Genomic DNA, 21,698 nt, shown 5'->3' on the forward strand with positions numbered 1-21,698 from the left:
CTAATCATTGTGTTACAACAGCCACTTTCATTGCAAATGTTGATCCACAATCATAAAGGTGCTCTTCGAACAAGTTGTACACAAGAAATGTTCTACAAGCTGGTCATTCATACACAAGGTTAAGTTGTGAGTTCAAACCCCGGCCGAGTCATACCAAAGACTCTAAAAACGGGACCCATTACCTCCCTGCTTGGCACTCAGCATCAAGGGTTGCAATTGGGGGTGGAATCACCAAAAAGTATTCCCGGGCGCGGCCACTGCTGCTGCTCACTGCTCCCCTCACCTCCCAGGGGGTGATCAAGGGTGATGGGTCAAATGCAGAAAATAATTTTGCCACACCTAGTGTGTGTGTGGCAATCATTGGTACTTTAACTTAACATGTGAAATACAAGCGTTTTTAAAGGGGAACTGCACTTTTTTTTAAATTTTGCCTATCGTTCACAATCCTTATGAAAGACAAGAAGACAAAATGTTTTGTTTTTTTAGCTTTCTAACATATAACAATCGGCTATACTTGGTGGCTAGCAATGCAGCTAATAGGATCAATCAATTCTACCACTAAATCACTTTCAAAATGCATTCAAAAAACCGCCAACAATACTTCATTTATGTTCCGTAACCTGTATAATCACCAAACTGTAGCGGCATTTTTACTATAAAAGCGAACAATGAGGAACTATTTTTCTAGCGTACTAACACATCGCCGTGCTTTGGTATTAGCCGTTGAAGCTAACTATAGATAAGCTAGCTTCTACATTAGCACAAAGTAATGTAATACTAATTTACAGCATTTAGGTTGAGTACGACAAGGGGGAAGGAGACGGCACGACAGCAGGAGGTCGAGCGCAACAGGTTTTATTGAGCTTTTGATGAATACGTAGAGTGTGTATGCTACTATGTGTGTGCATGCGAGGTTATGTGTAGAATTTAACCAGATAGGATTTACCAGAGGTTGTTGAAAGTGCGTGTTGGTTGTGGAAGCAAACAAGTCCAAAGGGGCGAGGCAAAAGAGGTCCGTGATCCAAGCGAGGACCGTGGGGCTGGAGAGATACGTCAAACATCAAGGGAGGCAGTCTGGGTCCAGGGGAAGATCAGCGAGTGAGGCGCACGGCTCATTACTGAGACAACTGCGGGAACAGTTGACGACAAGGACAGGTAAGTACGGGTACGAGGGAACAAGGTCGAGGGTGGGGGGGCGTGGTTGGGGCGGGGGCGTGGTTAAGGGGGGAGGAGTATATTTACAGGTAGAATTCACCAAGTCAAGTATTTCATATATATATATATATATATATATATATATATATATATATATATATATATACAGTATAAGAAATACTTGACTTTCAGTGAATTCTAGCTATATATATATATATATATATATATATATATATATATATATATATATATATATATATATATATATAGCTAGAATTATATATATTTATTATATATACAGTATATATATATATATATATATATATATATATATATGTATATATATATATATCAGTGACGTGCGGTGAGGTTCATGGCTGGTGAGGCACTGACTTCATCACAGTCAGATTTACAAACATATGAAACCTAAAGAGTATCTTATTCACCATTTGATTGGCAGCAGTTAACGGGTTATGTTTAAAAGCTCATACCAGCATTCTTCCCTGCTTGGCACTCAGCATCAATTGGGGGTTAAATCACCAAAAATGATTCCCGTGCGCGGCGCCGCTGCTGCCCACTGCTCCCCTCACCTCCCAGGGGGTGAGCAAGAGATGGGTCAAATGCAGACAACAAATTTCATTACACCTAGTGTGTGTGTGACAATCATTGGTACTTTAACTTAACTTTACACATACAAAACTGTAGCACACAAAAAAGCACATTTAATAAAAAAAACGTTATTATGGTCTTACCTCTACTTATAAATGAAGTTCACAACTAAAGCCCTCACTTAAACTTTCCACGTGCAAGATTGAATCTATTTAAAAAAGTGTAACCGAGGGTACAGTATGAAACAGTTGTTTCATACTGTATGAAACTACAAAATAACAAACACGGAGGCTCCAGTTTACACGAGGACCACTTTATTTACCTTCTTTCAAAAACCTACACTCCACTCCGTGTCATCACGTCCGCTCTTAGCGCCTTCAAAATAAGAGCTCAAGGCATATACTGTATAACAGTGCATAACAGGAACTTAACATCACAAAGAGAAAAGCACATGAAAATAGGTTACAAAAGTTATTTAATAAGAAGCCAAAAAGTGCAAAAACAATAATGTTCGTGTTGTAGGAGTTGTGAATTAGGTACACCTGCAGTCTGCAGGTGTACCTAATGTTGTGGCCCTGCAGTCATTCACAACTCCTCCAACACGAACATTATTGTTTTTGCACTTTTTGGCTTTTTATGAAATAACTTTTTTAAATAGATTCAATCTTGCACGTGGAAAGTTTAAGTGTGGGCTTTAGTTGATATAACAATTCTACGGCGGGGGTGCAGGAGGCGGGATTACTGGAGCCTCAGCCAGTGCGTCTTTTGCAGCCGTTTTATCATCGCTCAGCACAAGAAATACGTTACACACATACAGGTGTTGACAAAATACACTGTACATTATATACCTCAGCTAACTAAACTATGGAAATGTATAATATAGTTCATATAGCAATACGGTCTCACTGCACAGCAGGCCAGCAGTTAGCCGAGTCCGGAATCCATGTTGAGGCACTGAGTGACGTGCCTCAACTGGCTGCTGTTCACCGCACCGTCTCTTCTCAGTATTTGAACGGCAAATGTGAAAATTCAGCGATTTTGAATAAAAATAATCTAAAACTGGTGAAGTTAAATGGAAAATAACTTTATAGTATAATCACTGGATACATATAACAATTTAATTATCTTGTCGATTGCATTGTACCATATGTCCCGGCAAGAAATCTGCGTTCAAAGAACTCCGGCTTATTAGTGATTCCCAGAGCCCAAAAAAAGTCTGCGGGCTATAGAGCGTTTTCTATTCGGGCTCCAGTACTATGGAATGCCCTCCCGGTAACAATTAGAGATGCTACCTCAGTAGAAGCATTTAAGTCCCATCTTAAAACTCATTTGTATACTCTAGCCTTTAAATAGCCCCCCTGTTAGACCAGTTGATCTGCCGTTTCTTTTCTTTTCTCCTCTGCTCCCCTTTTCCTTGAGGGGGGGGGGCACAGGTCCGGTGGCCATGGATGAAGTGCTGGCTGTCCAGAGTCGGGACCCGGGGTGGACCGCTCGCCTGTGCATCGGCTGGGAACATCTCTACGCTGCTGACCCGTCTCCGCTCGGGATGGTGTCCTGCTGGCCCCACTATGGACTGGACTCTTACTATTATGTTGGATCCACTATGGACTGGACTCTCACAATATTATGTCAGACCCACTCGACATCCATTGCTTTTGGTCTCCCCTAGAGGGGGGGGGGTTACCCACATATGCGGTCCTCTCCAAGGTTTCTCATAGTCATTCACATCGACGTCCCACTGGGGTGAGTTTTTCCTTGCCCGTATGTGGGCTTTGTACCGAGGATGTCGTTGTGGCTTGTGCAGCCCTTTGAGACACTTGTGATTTAGGGCTATATAAATAAAGATTGATTGATTGATTGATTGATAATTATTTTTTTTCTTTTTACATTTTTTTTTCTTTCAATGATGGCAGGTGAGGCCCCGCCTCACCTGCCTCTAGTGACTGCACGTCATTGATATATATATATATATATATATATATATATATATATATATATATATATATATATATATATGTATATATATATATATATATATATATATATATATATATATATATATATATATATAAGAGAAATACTTGAATTTCAGTGTTCACTTATTTACACATATACACACACATAACACTCATCTACTGATTGTTGAGTTAAGGGTTGAATTGTCCATCCTTGTTCTATTCTCTGTCACTATTTTTCTAACCATGCTGAACACCCTCTCTGATGATGCATTCTGCTTCGTCTCCTTTTTGTGTGCGTTGTTGTACACTGCACTCTCTAAAAGCCCTAGATGTTATTGTCAAATATGCATGTACAGTAGATGACAGTATTGTCCTGTTTAAGAGTGTCACAACATTGCTGTTTACGGCAGACAAACTGCTTTACGGTAGACGAAAACGTGACTGCTGTTGTTGTGTGTTGTTGCCGCGCTGGGAGGACGTTAATGAAACTGCCTAACAATAAACCCACATAAGAAACCAAGAACTCGCCCTCGATCATTCTACAGTTATAACGTTATTGGTCAGGCACGCTGTTTATATTGTGGGAAAGCGGACGTGAAAACAGGCTGTCGACACGTCACTCAGGTCTGCATGGAGCTGGAGGGAGCGTGGCCTCCAGCTCCGCCTGAATTTCGGGAGATTTTCGGGAGGAAATTTGTCCCGGGAGGTTTTCGGGAGAGGCGCTGAATTTCGGGAGTCTCCCGGAAAAACCGGGAGGGTTGGCAAGTATGGTTCCACCTGCACCATGTATCTGTCTGTATGTTTGTCATTCCATCAGTCCAGTGAGACTTCTGTTGAAATGCACAAAGCACTTATTCTATTGTCGTTTTACTATTTCACATTTAAAATATCTTAGCAGTCAGCATGGCCTTTACTTTCTTCCTGCCTATTTTTTGCTCTTTTTGTTTCTTTGATATCTTTACATTTAAGAACAATCTGATTTACTTTAACATACATTAATATTCAATGTTTGGACGTTTTTTCATCAATTCCAAATTGCCAATTTCACGATCGCGATGGGTCTAAGAATCGATCTATCTATGCTGTGGGCAATCACATCCGAAAGCTGGAAATAAAGCAACACGTTGCAACATACATTAATTACTACTATTACTATATGATAATTAAAGATGCATTATTAATTGATTTATAATCAGATCATAGCCCCTGAATAGTAATTAAATTGTGAGGTGTCCAAATATTGCCATGTCTATTAAAGATAATGTTTAGATTTCCCAAGTTTTCACTTAACTTTTGAGAAATATATTTTAAAACAATATTTTTCAGTTCCCAAATAATATGGCCTTCAGGGCATTTAAATCTGGTCTTTCCACCATAGTTGTTTTTATTATACTTTGGTTCTGCATTTCATACCCCTGTTTTCGTTATGTCTGTAAAAGCCAGCTAAGATAAATATCCACTTATTAAACCGTAACATAGAGCAACTGTGTCATGCATCAGGCTAATAGCTGAAAGCCATGGTTCAATAAGACAAGGTTGTGTACAGGCTTAGTTAATGGAAGTAGTGATGCTGGTGCACCCCAAATGTCATTCATCAGACTGCACGTTATTCGTTAGGGGCTACAAAGCCCTGCCATCTTGCACAGGACAACTCATCCATTCACCACAGGCTACGGCACCCGTCGGGTTATGGAAATAACAGATTCTAGAATATAGGATACTGATAGGTCATCCATGTAGAAATGATTGGTGTTGGGAGAGTGTTTGATAACAAAATGTGGTTATTTTATCCTTTCTAAATATCCGTCTATGCCTAACGAGGTTGCGTTAGGGACAAACTGTGCGAGGCATTATGACCCCACTTGGAAAACTGCTGCCCTCCGCTAATAAGCCAAGTTGCTAGTGGTTTTGGTGTTCTGCAGCACTGCTTGGAAAAAGATCCAAGATGTGTTTCAATGTTTTCTTGTTAGGCAAGAAAAATGTGGTAATTCGGAAATCTGAAGACAACAAATATGACCGAAGAAAGGGCTGTCAGGGTGGTCTACTAATATTAGCACACACATACTCTTGATATACCACAGAATCAGACTAAAACTTGTGGGATTAGTGTGATTGTACACAAAAAGCATTAAGTAATGGGACAACGTTTTTTTTAAATTTGAGTATTCATAAAGGAGTATGAAGTAGAATGTATGTGATTTCTGAATTAAAAAGCATGTCCACAAGGAAGCCGATCAAATGTGTAGTCTAGTGTTTGAGGTTGCACTTATTGTGCAAGTGACCTCCATGCATATGTAGTGCGGCCCCCTTGGTTCACAGTAGGGCTGCCGCCGCAGGTATTGGTTATTTTAGTAATCAAATAATCTATTGATTAGTTTGTTGAATTAATAAAGTAATGAGATACAACTTACTATATAGACTCAATCTGTGTTTTATGAAAAACTCTTTCAGCCATAGATATATATGAATGAGTAGATAGACGACACAACAATATGTGGATTTAGAAAATTAAATCAAGGATGCTTATTTATTTGATCACTTAGCAGGCATATACAGTTATTACATATATAGTCTTCTATGTATAGATATAATTGCTCATCATTAATATGTTTACACTACCTTGACAGATAGTTTTTCATTTTCAAATTTAACACCATGAATGGACAATTAATTTGCTTTAATTTGCTGTTTTTAAACATTATGCTGTTTTTAAACAGTTCAACACAAAAAGGATGACCATGCTTTTAAAGTTAAGTTAAAGTACCAATGATTGTTACACACACACGAGGTGTGGCGAAATTATTCTCTGCATTTGACACATCACCCTTGATCACCCCCTGGGAGTTGAGGGGGGCAGTGAGCAGCAGCGGTGGCCGCGCCCGGGAATAATTTTTGGTGATTTTTAATGACAGTGCAAAAAGAATTGCCCGCAGTATGTATCTTGCCAGATTTTATATTTTGTAGGAATACACAATTTGTCTTGCTGCAGTAGAAGCACTTGCATTCAGAGGAGCAGCTACACTTCCATGTTTGGATACAAGTTTCACACATTAATAACATAAAATGTGGATGGACTGTTACGATCATGCTTTGATTGTCAAAGATGTTATGTAATGTAATGTAAAATTGGGTTGAGTTTGTTCTTGCCCTGATGTGTGATCTGAGCCGAGGATATCCTTGTGGCTTGTGCAGCCCTTCGAGACATTTGTGATTAAGAGTTATATAAGTCAACTTTGATTGATTGATTGATAACATTGTATATGCTTAACTAAATAAATAATTCAGATTTTCTTCGCATTACATGTTGTACAGGTTAATGGTATTCATTTCTCTCTGCAATAGAATGTTTAACCTTCTCTATTATTCAATTCATGTATTAGCATTTATTTAGGTGCAAATATCACAGATTACATTACAAAACATCTTTGACAAAGCATAATCTTAATGTAAGACCCTTTTATTTTGTTAATGTAGTTAAACCGGATGTATAGTGCAGCGCTTTTATTTTGAAGCCGGAAAAGTGTTATTGGCTTGAGACAGTGAAATTGTGTCACAGTTTTTCTTGTCAGAAAAACAACTTGCAATGGCTTTGGATCTGATATTTTCATAATGTACCCTTTTCTTTGTCCATTTTTGCTCCCTATTTTCCAGCTTACCTTGTGAACGCAGCCAAGTTTCTCCCGCTACGGAACAGCCAGAGGGTCAAAACGGACACGTACGCGTTAATCGTGCATTAAAACAATTTGCCATTATACGAACTTATAGTTATTATCGCGTTAACTTTGACAGCTGTAATATTATATTTTATAAAATCCCCTGATGAGCAGGGAAACCTGCGAAACAGGCTTGTAGGGATGATATATGCTCTGTGTTTTTTACTGATCTAACGTATATTCTGCTCCACCCCGGTATTGAGCACTGTATAACGGATAAACCACAGAAACCTTGACTATATATATATATATATATATATATATACCGTATTTTTCGGAGTATAAGTCGCACCGGAGTATAAGTCGCACCTGCCGAAAATGCATAATAAAAAAGGAAAAAAACATATACAAGTCGCACTGGAGCCCGGCCAAACTATGGCTTATAGTCCGAAAAATACGGTATATATATATATATATATATATATATATATATATATATACATACACACATTTCTGATATATATATATATATATATATATATATATATATATATATATATATATATATATATATATATATATATATATATGTATATATATATTTATATTAATGTGTGTGTATATATATACATATATATGTATATATATATATATATATATATATATATATATATATATATATGTGTGTGTGTGTGTGTTTATATATATATATATATATATATATATATATATATATATATATATATATATATATATATATATATAACATCCAAAAACAGGAAATTATGTAGTAGACAAAGGAGGAGCCCTTAATGCATATCATTAATAATTAAATATAGTATAATAATGTATAATAATAATATACATTATATTCCCAATATGATATTCCTATACAATATTTTAATTTAAGATGCATAAACTATTGATTTACAATATAATCGTAGTCCCAGAATCTTAATCTAATATATTCCAAATCTACAAAAGGAAATTTAATATGATTGGATTTCGTTTCTGTCAACATTTTGCAATCGTTTTTATTTGTTAATTCCAATGTCAGTTAATTGTGTTATGGTCTAAGTTAATGTGGATTTTTGGATTAGTTATCGCTTTCTTTTTACCTGCTCCGATGTAAAAAAAGAAAAAAGAAAATAAAATAGACAGCTTCCAGCCCATGGCTGACCTTGACCCTGCACGCATCATTATAGTATACCATCCATCCAGAGACTTATAAAGGGCAGGTTTTAAGGTTCAGGTTTCACTATACTGCATTTTGTTGGATTTATTTTAAGACATTTTACAGTTTATTCACCCCTAACCATGACAAGTGGGACTATTTCTTCCACACGACCTAGTAAAAGAATGTCATAGTGGTGTGTTCACTGCCCAGTCTTCTGGACAATAGGTGGTAACATGGCAGAATGATACAGGACGCGTGTGCTGGGTTCTGTGGCCATGCGCACAAAAAGCAGCTGAGCCTCTTGTATAGCCAGCACCACCCATGGGAATGATTTGATGTCACATGCACACACCCTGTAACAAAGATTGTGCTTTGTCGGCAGTTTGCGTTATGTCCAGGCCTGATCCTGGACTACAAAAAAGCCCTTAGTGGACATCCAGAACTCTTCCTAGACAACAGGTGGCATTGTGACAAGTTAATTGAAACATGAAAATGCATTCATTTTAAACGTTTTTTTAACCATTCATGACTCAGATTGCCTTGAGTCACCACAAAAAAAAAACAACAACCCTGTCTTATCTTGAAAAATAACTGACATGATGAATGACGTTTAGAGATAAAAGAGCGCGAACCCTTGGTGCCTAAAGTTGAGATGTCTTTTTAGGACCTCATTATAGAAATTGCTTTCTTGCTGGCAAGATTTTAAAAAAATCTAATTGCTCTAAGATGTTTGGATTTAAGGCACAGGCACCATTCAACACTTGTATAAAACATTGTGACAGGAGCTCCCATAAAAATGTTGACTGGGAGCCACTTACAGTATATACAAAAGAGTGGTTTTGAAGAAGCAAGTTCTGCTTGTTGATGTTGGAGGTCCAGTATTGATTATAAAACTAACAGACACCAGGAGACACTGTCTCACAAGCTGCAGGAGAACAAGCAGATAGCACAAGACTTGCTATCTTTATTTGGGGTGTGCATCTCTACCATAAATGACGATCTGATATGAATCTCGATACATGGGTAACGATACGATTCACTAACAATACTTTTGAAAACATTACGATTCGATGCGATACGATTCGATGCATGGTGAAAAGAGGTTTGCATGGTGAAAAGAATATTAAATGTATCATGTTTATATTTTAATGAAACACATACAAAACAGGTGGTTCCTTTATTATTAGCAAATAGTAGAACTATCAACTTCAAGGCATTGCAATCCAAAAACTTAAAGAAAAGAAGATATGTGAGTTGAAAAATGCTAATTTTCATTAGGACTTCCAATTCATTTTCTTCTGTTGATTCGTCAGAGGTGGGTAGAGTAGCCAGAAATTGTACTCAAGTAAGAGTACTGTTACTTTAGAGATTTATTACTCAAGTAAAAGTAAGGAATAGTCACCCAAATATTTACTTGAGTAAAAGTAAAAAGTATGTTGTGAAAAAACTACTCAAGTACTGAGTAACTGATGAGTAACGTACACACTCATATCATATATATATATATATATATATATATATATATATATATATATATATATATATATATGTCTTAATAAGGTTATCCAAAAAATAGTGCTCGATACCGTAGTAGAGCGCAATATATGTATGTGTGGGGAAAAAAAATCACAAGACTATTTCATCTCTACAGGCCTGTTTCATGAGGGGGGGTACCCTCAATCGTCAGGAGATTTTAATGGGAGCATTCGCATACCATGGTTTATATAGGGCACAGAGTGGGCGGGTACAGGCTGGCCTAGGGGCGTGGTGATTGGCTCATGTGTTACCTAGGAGGTGTTTCCGTCTATGGCGGCATGTTGTTACAATTTCGCTGCGCTTGTTGAGGGATGACAGGTCTGGACGGTAAATAATAAACAGTTTCTCTTTCAAGCATAGGTTGCATCTTTTATTACCACTATTGTAAGGTGTGCTGGATGCAAGAATTTGCCATGTTATTGAATATTCAACATTATTGTCTTTGAGGTCCCAAATGTGTTTGCTGAGTTCTGTGGTATTTCGCAGGTTTTTGTTCCTGAAAGAAGCCTTGTGGTTGTTCCATCTGGTTTTGAATTCACCCTTGGTTAATCCTACATATGTGTCGGATGTGTTAATGTACTTGCGTATTACCTTAGATTGGTAGACAACTGATGTTTGTAAGCATCCCCCGTTGAGAGGGCAATCAGGTTTCTTTCGACAGTTACATGCTTTGTTGGTTTTGGAGTCGTTCTGACTGGGGGTCGACGGCTCATTTGCAATTGTTTTGTTGTGGTTTGAGATGATTTGTCGTATATTGTTCATGCAGCTGTAGCTCAATTTGATGTTGTTCTTGTTGAATACTTTTCTTAGGTTGTTGTCTTTGGGAAAGTGTTTGTCAATCAGATTGAGGAATTTGTGTCCAATGTTCTTTGAGACGTTTTTGCTGTATGGGGGTTTGTACCAGATGATGCCGCTTCGTTTTCTGTTCTTTTTTGGCTGGTTTCCTGGCGTGGGTTCATAGGTGAGGGTGAAATTGTATCCGCTTTCATCAAGGGCTTTTTGGTACGGGGGGGTTGCTTGGTCAAATTCAGCTTTGCTAGATGACAGCATCGATAGCCTTTTATTGATTCCGGTAGGTATTCTTTTCGTGGTGGTGGCGAAGCGGCATCATCTGGTACAACCCCCCATACAGCAAAAACGTCTCAACGAACATTGGACACAAATTCCTCAATCTGATTGACAAACACTTTCCCAAAGACAACAACCTAAGAAAAGTATTCAACAAGAACAACATCAAATTGAGCTACAGCTGCATGAACAATATACGACAAATCATCTCAAACCACAACAAAACAATTGCAAATGAGCCGTCGACCCCCAGTCAGAACGACCCCAAAACCAACAAAGCATGTAACTGTCGAAAGAAACCTGATTGCCCTCTCAACGGGGGATGCTTACAAACATCAGTTGTCTACCAATCTAAGGTAATACGCAAGGACATTAACACATCCGACACATATGTAGGATTAACCGAGGGTGAATTCAAAACCAGATGGAACAACCACAAGGCTTCTTTCAGGAACAAAAACCTGCGAAATACCACAGAACTCAGCAAACACATTTGGGACCTCAAAGACAATAATGTTGAATATTCAATAACATGGCAAATTCTTGCATCCAGCACACCTTACAATAGTGGTAATAAAAGATGCAACCTATGCTTGAAAGAGAAACTGTTTATTATTTACCGTCCGGACCTGTCATCCCTCAACAAGCGCAGCGAAATTGTAACAACATGCCGCCATAGACGGAAACACCTCCTAGGTAACACATGAGCCAATCACCACGCCCCTAGGCCAGCCTGTACCCACCCACTCTGTGCCCTATATAAACCATGGTATGCGAATGCTCCCATTAAAATCTCCTGACGATTGAGGGTACCCCCCCTCATGAAACAGGCCTGTAGAGATGAAATAGTCTTGTGATTTTTTTTCCCCACACATACATATATATATATATATATATATATATATATATATATATATATATATATACATACATACATACATACATATATATATACATACATACATACATATACATTGATATATACAGTATATAATTTATAAGTATTTATTTTGCTGTTTTTGTTTACATGTTAAAGGTGTTTTAATGAATATACATGCATGTTTAACATATAGATTCCTTTCTTTAATGAAGACTAGAATATAAGTTGGTGTATTACCTGATTTTGATGACTTGCATTGATTGTAATCAGACAGTCGTGATGATAACGTCCACGTTTTCAAATGGAGGAGAAGAAAAGTTCCTCCTTTCTGTCCAATACCAAATGAAAGTGGTGGGTTTTTGGCATCCTATTTGTCCAGCTTCCATATTCGTTTTTATACCTTTACAAGAAATATATTGGCGTCAAACTCCGTAGCTTGCTAGCTTGTTTGCGCTGGCTTTCGGAGACTCTTGTTTTGAAAGCGCAGGCGCGATGGAGCGGCACTTTTATTGTGAAGACAGGAACGTCCTCATGTGCGGTCAGTCTTGAGGCTTTTGACTGTACGGTTGAAATAAAACAAGTATCTTTTTTCCCTCACACTTTTGATTGATTGATTGGAACTTTTATTAGTAGATTGCACAGTACAGTACATATTCCGTACAATTGACCACTAAATGGTAACACCCCAATAAGTTTTTCAACTTGTTTAAGTCAGGTCATGTGACCACCTGGCTCTGTTTGATTGGTCCAACGTCACCAGTGACTGCATCTGATTGGTGGAACGGAGTGAAACGTCACCAGTAACGCAGGCACTTTGAAGGTCTGTCTGACAGACCAAAACAAACAAAGCGTGCATTAACAGATCGATAAAAATTAGTAGCGAGTAGCGAGCTGAATGTAGATAAAAGTAGCGGAGGAAAAGTAGCGTTCCTTCTCTATAAATATACTTAGGTAAAAGTAAAAGTATGTTGCATTAAAACTACTCTTAGAAGTACAATTTATCCCAAAAGTTACTCAAGTAGATGTAACGGAGTAAATGTAGCGCGTTACTACCCATCTCTGTTCTTAGTTTAGTTGTATTTGTTCTACATTGTTAAATGTTTGGGTATCAAATTTGATGAAAAGACTGAAGGGTTGGGATATTCACGAACAAACCAAATCTATTGACTGGCTTATTGACATGAATGATAGGTTTGTTTTTATTTGAAGCATGACAGTGATGAAACATTTACATTTACATCTCACAGAGTGGGTGTACGTCTCCTCTCTGCTCTGACGGGAATGCAATGGACTTCAATGTGATTGCACTTAAAGGTGCAACAAAATGTGTTTTCAGCACAAGCTGTCTAAGAGCTGACATTCAGTAGACAGGAAAGGCTCACATCAGCACCGCTTGTACGTTGAGGACATTATAGTTATATGTGCTTTCATGTATCCAAACATGCTAGATTTGTCGCTAGTTGTTTTTGAGAAAGAAAGTCACTAAGATGTATTAGAAATATACTAGATTTAGTGAGAAAGTTGCCAAGCTAATAACTGCGCTGAGGTGTGTGTGAAGAATAAAGATTCTAAGACCCGCCTTACATTGCTTCTGATTGGTTTACACTGTGTGGTGCCTTCCGTGGTTGGTTAGATTTAGACACAAGAATATATGGATTGGTCTGTGATTGGTTCTTTTGGTAAATCAATCAGAATTACTCAAACTACGGCAGGCCGCGAGGAAACCAGTTTTTTTTATTATAAAAAATATATATAGTGAATAGAAGGGGAAATATAAGCGTGAGAAATGTCAAGTGTGGCGTGCGACGTGAGAGAGGGTTATTTTGCGTGACTCTTATACACAAAATGTGATGCTTGGCAGCTCTGCAGCTAAGGCTTTAGCACAATGAACAGTGTAGTAGATGTTGTGTTTAACATGCAGAGTTGTGACTAAGTTGGAGCTGGAAGTCTGAGCTCCCTCATTGCCGGCTTGAGTGTCTCGATGCCATCACAACAGTTGAGTGCTCAGATTAGTCGTGCTGCCGCTACTTTATCGCTGCTTTCCAAATGTCACAAATGGCCATACTTAAAAAAACAAAAATGTTTATCACAATTTGGATTTAATATTCTGAGGTGCATTGTTTGTAAACTCTTTTGGGTGCTGTCTGCTATGATGTTGCTCTGTCGTCATTCGCCAACGAGAACCATAGTCTCATATTGCGTCATCATAGAACTCTCGCAAGATTAGACAGCCATATTTTGTATCAGATCTGCAATCGAATGATTCATGACTTTCTAACCAAACATCGACCGATCCATACTATATATAGATCAATCTAAAGGCTTGCCAAACGATGTATTCATATCTCTAAAGTTAAAATCGGTTATCGGTTTGAACCGATTATTTTTTAACACCTCTAATCTTTACAATATTATGTAATGACAAATAATGACAGATTTCTTGGGGAAAAAATGCCACGTATTGTTTGATTCAAATGAATTAAATATAAAAGCTGCAATCTTTTTCTGGTTTTGTACTTTGCTGTTTTACTTTCTCTACCCACCTTGTTTCTGCTGGAGCTAAGTCTTACTGGACATTAAGGATGGAAAAGTATCACTATTTTGATACCAAGTCGATACCAAGACAAAAAATACATTGATACTTCCTTTTTTCAGTATTGTCAGTACTGAATACTGTACAGGATTTTTTCTTCAGCGAGCCGTGCCAACTAGACTTAGACTTAGACAAACTTTAACGATCCACAAGGAAAATTGTTCCACACAGTAGCTCAGTTACAAAGGATGTAAAGCGTAAGGATGGAAAGTGTAAGTATGGAAAGGATAATGCAGGTATAATGTAGACTAAAAATGTACCTATAGTAGCAATATAAAATAACATATGTAATATTTACATATTATATATACAGTATATGATATATACTGATTCTCGCTGCAACCTTTTGCTGGTTTTGTACTTACTTACTTTCTGTAATTCTCGGTACGTGTGCACTGAGTAGTCCACGCCAAAAAATAACCCCTGCTGTCTTAATAAAAAATGAGCATGTGTTTTCCCATATACTTACTCATTCGTGGAAGCCTGTCACAAATGTGGTTTTGGCGCTAATTATAATGGAACTGTGGCAGTGTAGCTTAACTGTAGATGTGGTTCTGTCACACAACACACCTCATATGCACCTGGTGTATCAGCAAATAAGACATTGCAGAAATGATCTGTGATGCACTTTAGCGACTTTGTTGCTTATATTTAGCGAGAATAGGTCATTGAGTCATGAATTTATTGAGTAATCAAATATAAGCGGTCACGGAAGTATTTGCTGTGAGAGCAGAGCTCCGCCACCACAAGCCTAGGGCAGCGTTTCTCAAAGTGTGGGGCGCGCCCCACTGGTGGGGAATAGAGACATGACAGGTGGGGCACGAGGAACGGGAGGGAATTTCACTTTAATTTTTTTTTTTTTTTTAGATTTTTTTTTTTTACTATGCTTTCATTTTCTATACACACTGTAAACCACTTTGTGATTCTGTCTGTGGAATCCGCTTTATAAATAAATGTAAATTACTTATTTTTCCTGTAGGCTTTACATTTCTAGGTAGGAGCAAAAGTTTGACAGACATAGCAACAGTAAGTAATGGGGGCGGGGCTAAGCGGAACAAACTTGACGAGACAAGCGCAGCAAAATGAAAAGCTGTCCCACTGTCAAACGACACAGTTGCGAGACGTATATGCGACATTGCAAGTGATCTTGAGGAACAACTCGGAGACAAATGAAAATAAAGTCGTTTTGCTTTACAAGTGGACGAATCTACTGACAGCAATAAAGACTGCCTGTTCATCGCATACGTCCGCTTTGTGAATGGCGAGTCACTGTGCGAGGATTTGCTGTTTTGCAAATACATCAAAAATAGAGCCTCTGCTGATGAGCTGTTCAAGATAATGGACAGTTTCCTCAAAGAACACGACCTTAAATGGGAAAACTGTGTGGGCTTTTGCTCTGATGGCGCAATGACCATGGCAGGGTCAAGAAACAAGCTGCAGGCTCTAATAAAGAGGGTTGCGCCAAATGCGCATTGGACACACTGTGTCATTCACTGGGAAGCACTCGCGTCAAGGCAGCTCAGCCCCGAACTCAATGAGGTTTTAACAGATGTGAGCGCGGTAAATTTGATCAAAACACGACCACTGAAAGCGCGACTGTTCTCTGCACTGTGTGAGGAAATGGGAGCTGATCATACAGCCGTGCTGTTTCACCATACTTGCCAACCTTGAGACCTCCGATTTCGGGAGGTGGGGGTGGGGGGCGCGGTTGGGGGTGGGGGCGTGGAGGAGTATATTTACAGCTAGAATTCACCAAGTCAAGTATTTCACACACACACACACACATATATATATATATATATATATATATATATATATATATATATATATATATATATATATATATATATATATATATATATATAAAAGAAATACTTGACTTTCAGTGAATTCTAGCTATATATATATATATATATATATATATATATATATATATATATATATATATATATATATATATATATATATATATATATATATGTATATTTATAAATAAGAGAAATACTTGAATTTCAGTGTTCATTTATTTACACATATACACACACATAACACTCATCTACTCATTGTTGAGTTAAGGGTTGAATTGTCCATCCTTGTTCTATTCTCTGTCATTATTTTTCTAACCATGCTGAACACCCTCTCTGATGATGAATTCTGCTTCGTCTCCTTGTTGTGTGCGCAGTTGTGCACTGCACTCTCTAAAAGCCCTAGATGTTAATGTCACATATGCATGTACATTAGATGGCAGTATTGCCCTGTTTAAGAGTGTCACAACATTGCTGTTTACAGCAGACAAACTGCTTTACGGTAGACGAAAACGTGACTGCTGTTGTTGTGTGTTGTTGCCATGCTGGGAGGACGTTAATGAAACTGCCTAACAATAAACCCACATAAGAAACCAAGAACTCGCCCTCGATCATTCTACAGTTATAACGTGATTGGGCAGGCACGCTGTTTATATTGTGGGAAAGCGGACGTGAAAACATGCTGTCGACACCTCACTCAGGTACGCCTGAATTTCGGGAGATTTTCGGGAGAAAATATGTCCCGGGAGGTTTTCGGGAGAAGCGCTGATTTTCGGGAGTCTACCGGAAAATCCGGGAGGGTTGGCAAGTATGTGTTTCAGAGTGAAGCAAGGTGGCTCTCCCAGGGCAAAGTGCTGTCACTTGCCCTGTCTTCCCAAATGCATAGCTCCTCCTTTTTTTTGAAAAGATTGCAAAGTGGCACTTTTATTTTATTTATTTTGAACTTGATGCAAGTTATTTGATTTATTATTGAACTTGATGCAAGTTATAACACTTTTATTTGATTTATTATTGAACTTGATGCAAGTTATAACACTTTTTTTGATTTATTATTGAACTTGATGCAAGTTATAACCCTTTTTTTGATTTATTATTGAACTTGATGCAAGTTATAACACTTTTGTTTTATTTATTATTGAACTTGATGCAAGTTATTTTATTTATTATTGAACTTGATGCAAGTTATACCAGGCAGCACGGTGGAAAGGGGTTAGTGCATCTGCCTCACAATACGAAGGTCCTGAGTAGTCTTGGGTTCAATCCCGGGCTCGGGATCTTTCTGCGTGGAGTTTGTATGTTCTCCCCGTGACTGCGTGGGTTCCCTCCGGGTACTCCGGCTTCCTCCCACCTCCAAAGACATGCACCTGGGGATAGGTTGATTGGCAACACTAAATTGGCCCTAGTGTGTGGATGTGAGTGTGAATGTTGTCTGTCTATCTGTGTTGGCCCTGCGATGAGGTGGCGACTTGTCCAGGGTGTACCCCGCCTTCCGCCCGATTGTAGCTGAGATAGGCTCCAGCGCCCTCCGCGACCACAAAGGGAATAAGCGGTAGAAAATGGATGGATGGGCAAGTTATACCACAGCTGCACAGTTATTTTATTTATTATTGAACTTGATGTTATTTTATGTTATTGAATTTGAATGTATACAACTTGATGTTACTTGATGTTCAATAAATTTGAAAATGTTAAGCTTGGCGTTAGCGTTCTGTTGGGGCGATGGGGGCAGGTGGGGCTTGAAAACTCGCCCTTGTCCAAAGTGGGGGATGACAAAAAAAGTTTGAGAACCACTGGCCTAGGGAGTGTGCATTCCCACAGCATGCAGAGAACCTCCACAGCGTGCAAGCTAACCTTTATCACTTCCATGAGTCCTAAGAAAACACAGCTTAGAGACACTCTTACATCATCTGGCATAACATAAACACCCCTCCGTTAACAACTCTCGTGAACCACTCCCCTGATCTCCCCACCCCAGTGTCAGGTATACGTGACACAGGCCCCCGAGAGAGCTATCAATCATCAATCAATCAAAGTTGATTTATATAGCCCTAAATCACGAGGGTCTCAAAGGGCTGCACAAGCCACGACGACATCTTTGGCTCAGATCCCACATCAGGGCAAGGAAAAACTCAACCCAATGAGCTGTCCAGAGTGTACCTGTAATATGATTCTTTGATGTTGGACCTCCAGAATCAGCATGTCCTCATCCAATGTGTCAACAGTGTGAAATTATCTCTGAAAACCTTTGACAAGTTGACTTCATTTGTAAGATATGCAGAGCACCTCTGAAGTACGCTGTATATTTATTTTTTTATTGATTGGACTGAAGGCCAAGACTTCTGTTCTTTTTTATTCATCCGTTTTATTTAATAATTTTCATCATCACATCAAACAAAAATATGTTCATTCAGCAAGTAATTTTTATCAAATCGTTCTGTTTTTAAAATATATCGTTTTTGAATAATATCACAACCCATGTATCTAGATACAGTACGTATCGAATTGGCCATCACATAGAGATGCACAATCCTAAATTGACTATTGTTTGTTTTGATATACCATGAGGCTATATAGGCCATTGCTGTTCTTTGTTTGAATGTATAGTTACCTCTTGGCAGCTGCTACCTCATTTTGAATTCTTTGAAAAAAATATATTTCAGCACAATGATCTTAAATACTTGACAGTTTGAAACTATTTTTAATAAAGTAGTGACTTAAAATATTTTCTAGGAATTTATTTATTTTTTACATTTTTATTCATGGTATCAAATAAGTATCAGGAGCCATTAGCGATGGGAATCAAAAACAGTTTCTGAACAAGAAACCGGTTCCCTGTGTATCAATTCCTTGGAATCGCTTGACAAAACCGGGTGGTGATGACGTTATTATGCAATGTTTTTAAATGTGACGTCAGATCGCAAAATGGCGCTGCCCGGTTAGAACAAACACTGACATTTTACGCTACTTGTCATAATTATAAGGCTGCTATTTCATCAACAGAAGGACATTCGAGCAATATGCTGAAACATTTGAACACACAGCATGCAACAATTATGAATAGAAGTCGCGTTTTTGAGCCGCTCTGATCTCATCCCAGGCAGCAGTAACGCGAGCACGTCATCTGAATACAACAAGTACTAAATCACCGCCTATCATGTGAGCGCAATTATTTGTTAAATTGAAATGAAATCCTTCTCATTTAGATGAGCATAACGAGAAACACATTCTGACTGGCTCCGAGGCGGGCAGTACTCGCCCCAGTTGATGTCTGCCGCTCGACGTATATCACCGAGCAGCGACTAAATTTGTGGTCAAAAGCTTGCACCCATTTGCTACAGTAGACACTCCTAATTTTCTGTAGGTGAATGTTCAATTGTAGCCAGAGAAAAGTTGCATGTTTTCCTGCAACCAGATTTTCTCTCAGTCATTATATTATACGCAATAGATTATACACAATAGATAGTACACAATAAACAAATGATTAAGGGGGGCCGGAAGTTGGCAGACCCGCAGCGATCCTTTTTGAATGGGATTGTGCTGAAAATCTAATTTCCTCTCGGGGATTAACAACGTACTTCTGAATCTGAATCTGAATGCAGGTGAAATGAAAAAAATGTTTTATATTTCCATTCATGTCAGCAATTAACTTCAAATGTGAAACAATATGTGATATTAACTCATTACATGCAAAGTGAGGTATGTTAAGCTTTTATTATCATTTTGATGATCTTGGCTTACAGTTTTTGAAACCCTAACTTTTATGAAATTTTCAATTCAAGGTTTTCATAAACTGTAAGCCACAATCATTCTAATTGTAACCAATAAAGAGTTGACACATCACACTTTACATGGAATGAGTTAATATCACATGTTACTAAATGTTACATTATTGTGTAATTTCCACGTGATTTATTTTGTTAAGTTCTGCAAAATAATATTTATTCATTACAATTATTTTCAATAAAATACATTTTTATCCTACTATGCCACGTGTGTGACCTCACTGTAGGCTTTGTAAGGTCATGTTGCCTCCAAACTCAACACAATTGAGGCTAATCAACCTTTTTTTCTCTTTATTTTCCCAAATAAGAATGTAATTGACAACCGTTAAGGAACCAAATCGAAGGTAGAATCGAAACCGGAAAAATCTTATCAATTCCTCTCCTTAGGAATCGTAGAAAAAAAATCCTAGGTGTTGTTATTGATGACTGAAATTCTGGTATTCTGTCAACTCGACTGAACATCAAGCATAGTTCCCCATTCAGTTTGACTTAAAAAGCGCAGCTATTGAGCTCATCTGATGGTGGAAGAGATCCCTGGAGAGACTCTTTAATCACATAAATGAAACTGATTTCATGGCTTTGTACTGTTTGTGTGTGGACCGAAGCAGAGCATTGTCTGTTAAACAACTCAAGGCAATTTATTTCACAATAGATTCTCTTTGAATGCATCAGATGCGTTACCTTAGAAGTGGAGGGAAATGGGGAGCTATCAGCATCACTCAGGTATCAACAGTGTGGAATTGTCTCGTAGAGCTAACATATAATTGTAAGAGGTTTGTATCGTTTCCTCTTTGCCCAATGCTGTGGATGCTCCCATGTTGGCAAGTTTGGCGCAGGGTTATTAAATAAGGAGACAGACACTCTGGCCCCTCTTAACATCCCTCTCAGCAGGAGAAAATGAAATGATTTTACTCCCTCGCCTACCCTCATGAGTGGAAATGGAACAATACAAAGGAAATGAGTACACAGAAGTTTAGCAGCAGGCCCTTGACCTCCGATTTAGATTAATCTTCACAGAGGTTTCATTCTTAGGAATCATTCGAGTCATTCACACAGTCCCTTATCTTTTGAATCTTTGTACTATAGTCACTAAGCATCATCAGCAGTTCTCTGATCAATTCCTTCATGACATGTTGGTCTAAATTGGAGTGCATGTCATGTTTTCCACACGTCGAACACAAACACAGATTATGAAAGTGTGTTAACCTACTTACCGGTAGCGGAAACCAGCGTTGCTTTTGCGCTTTGATCTCTTCCTTAATAGAAAACAACTTTTTATTTTCTACATTCTGTATACAAGCGCAGAAATGAAATTAAACCTGATTCTCAATCAGTATTTTCAGCTGTAATATTCCAGACTTCTTTTTTAATTAATTGGAACGGCAGCTGTAGGCCTCCTGCTAATACAAAGCCTCAACAAACAGGCTTCCTTCTGACCTAGCTAGCCCTGGGACTAATTATCATCTTATGGAAATGTGGCTA

The sequence above is a fragment of the Nerophis lumbriciformis genome, linkage group LG06 (assembly GCF_033978685.3).
Source record: "Nerophis lumbriciformis linkage group LG06, RoL_Nlum_v2.1, whole genome shotgun sequence".
Lineage (NCBI taxonomy): Eukaryota > Metazoa > Chordata > Actinopteri > Syngnathiformes > Syngnathidae > Nerophis > Nerophis lumbriciformis.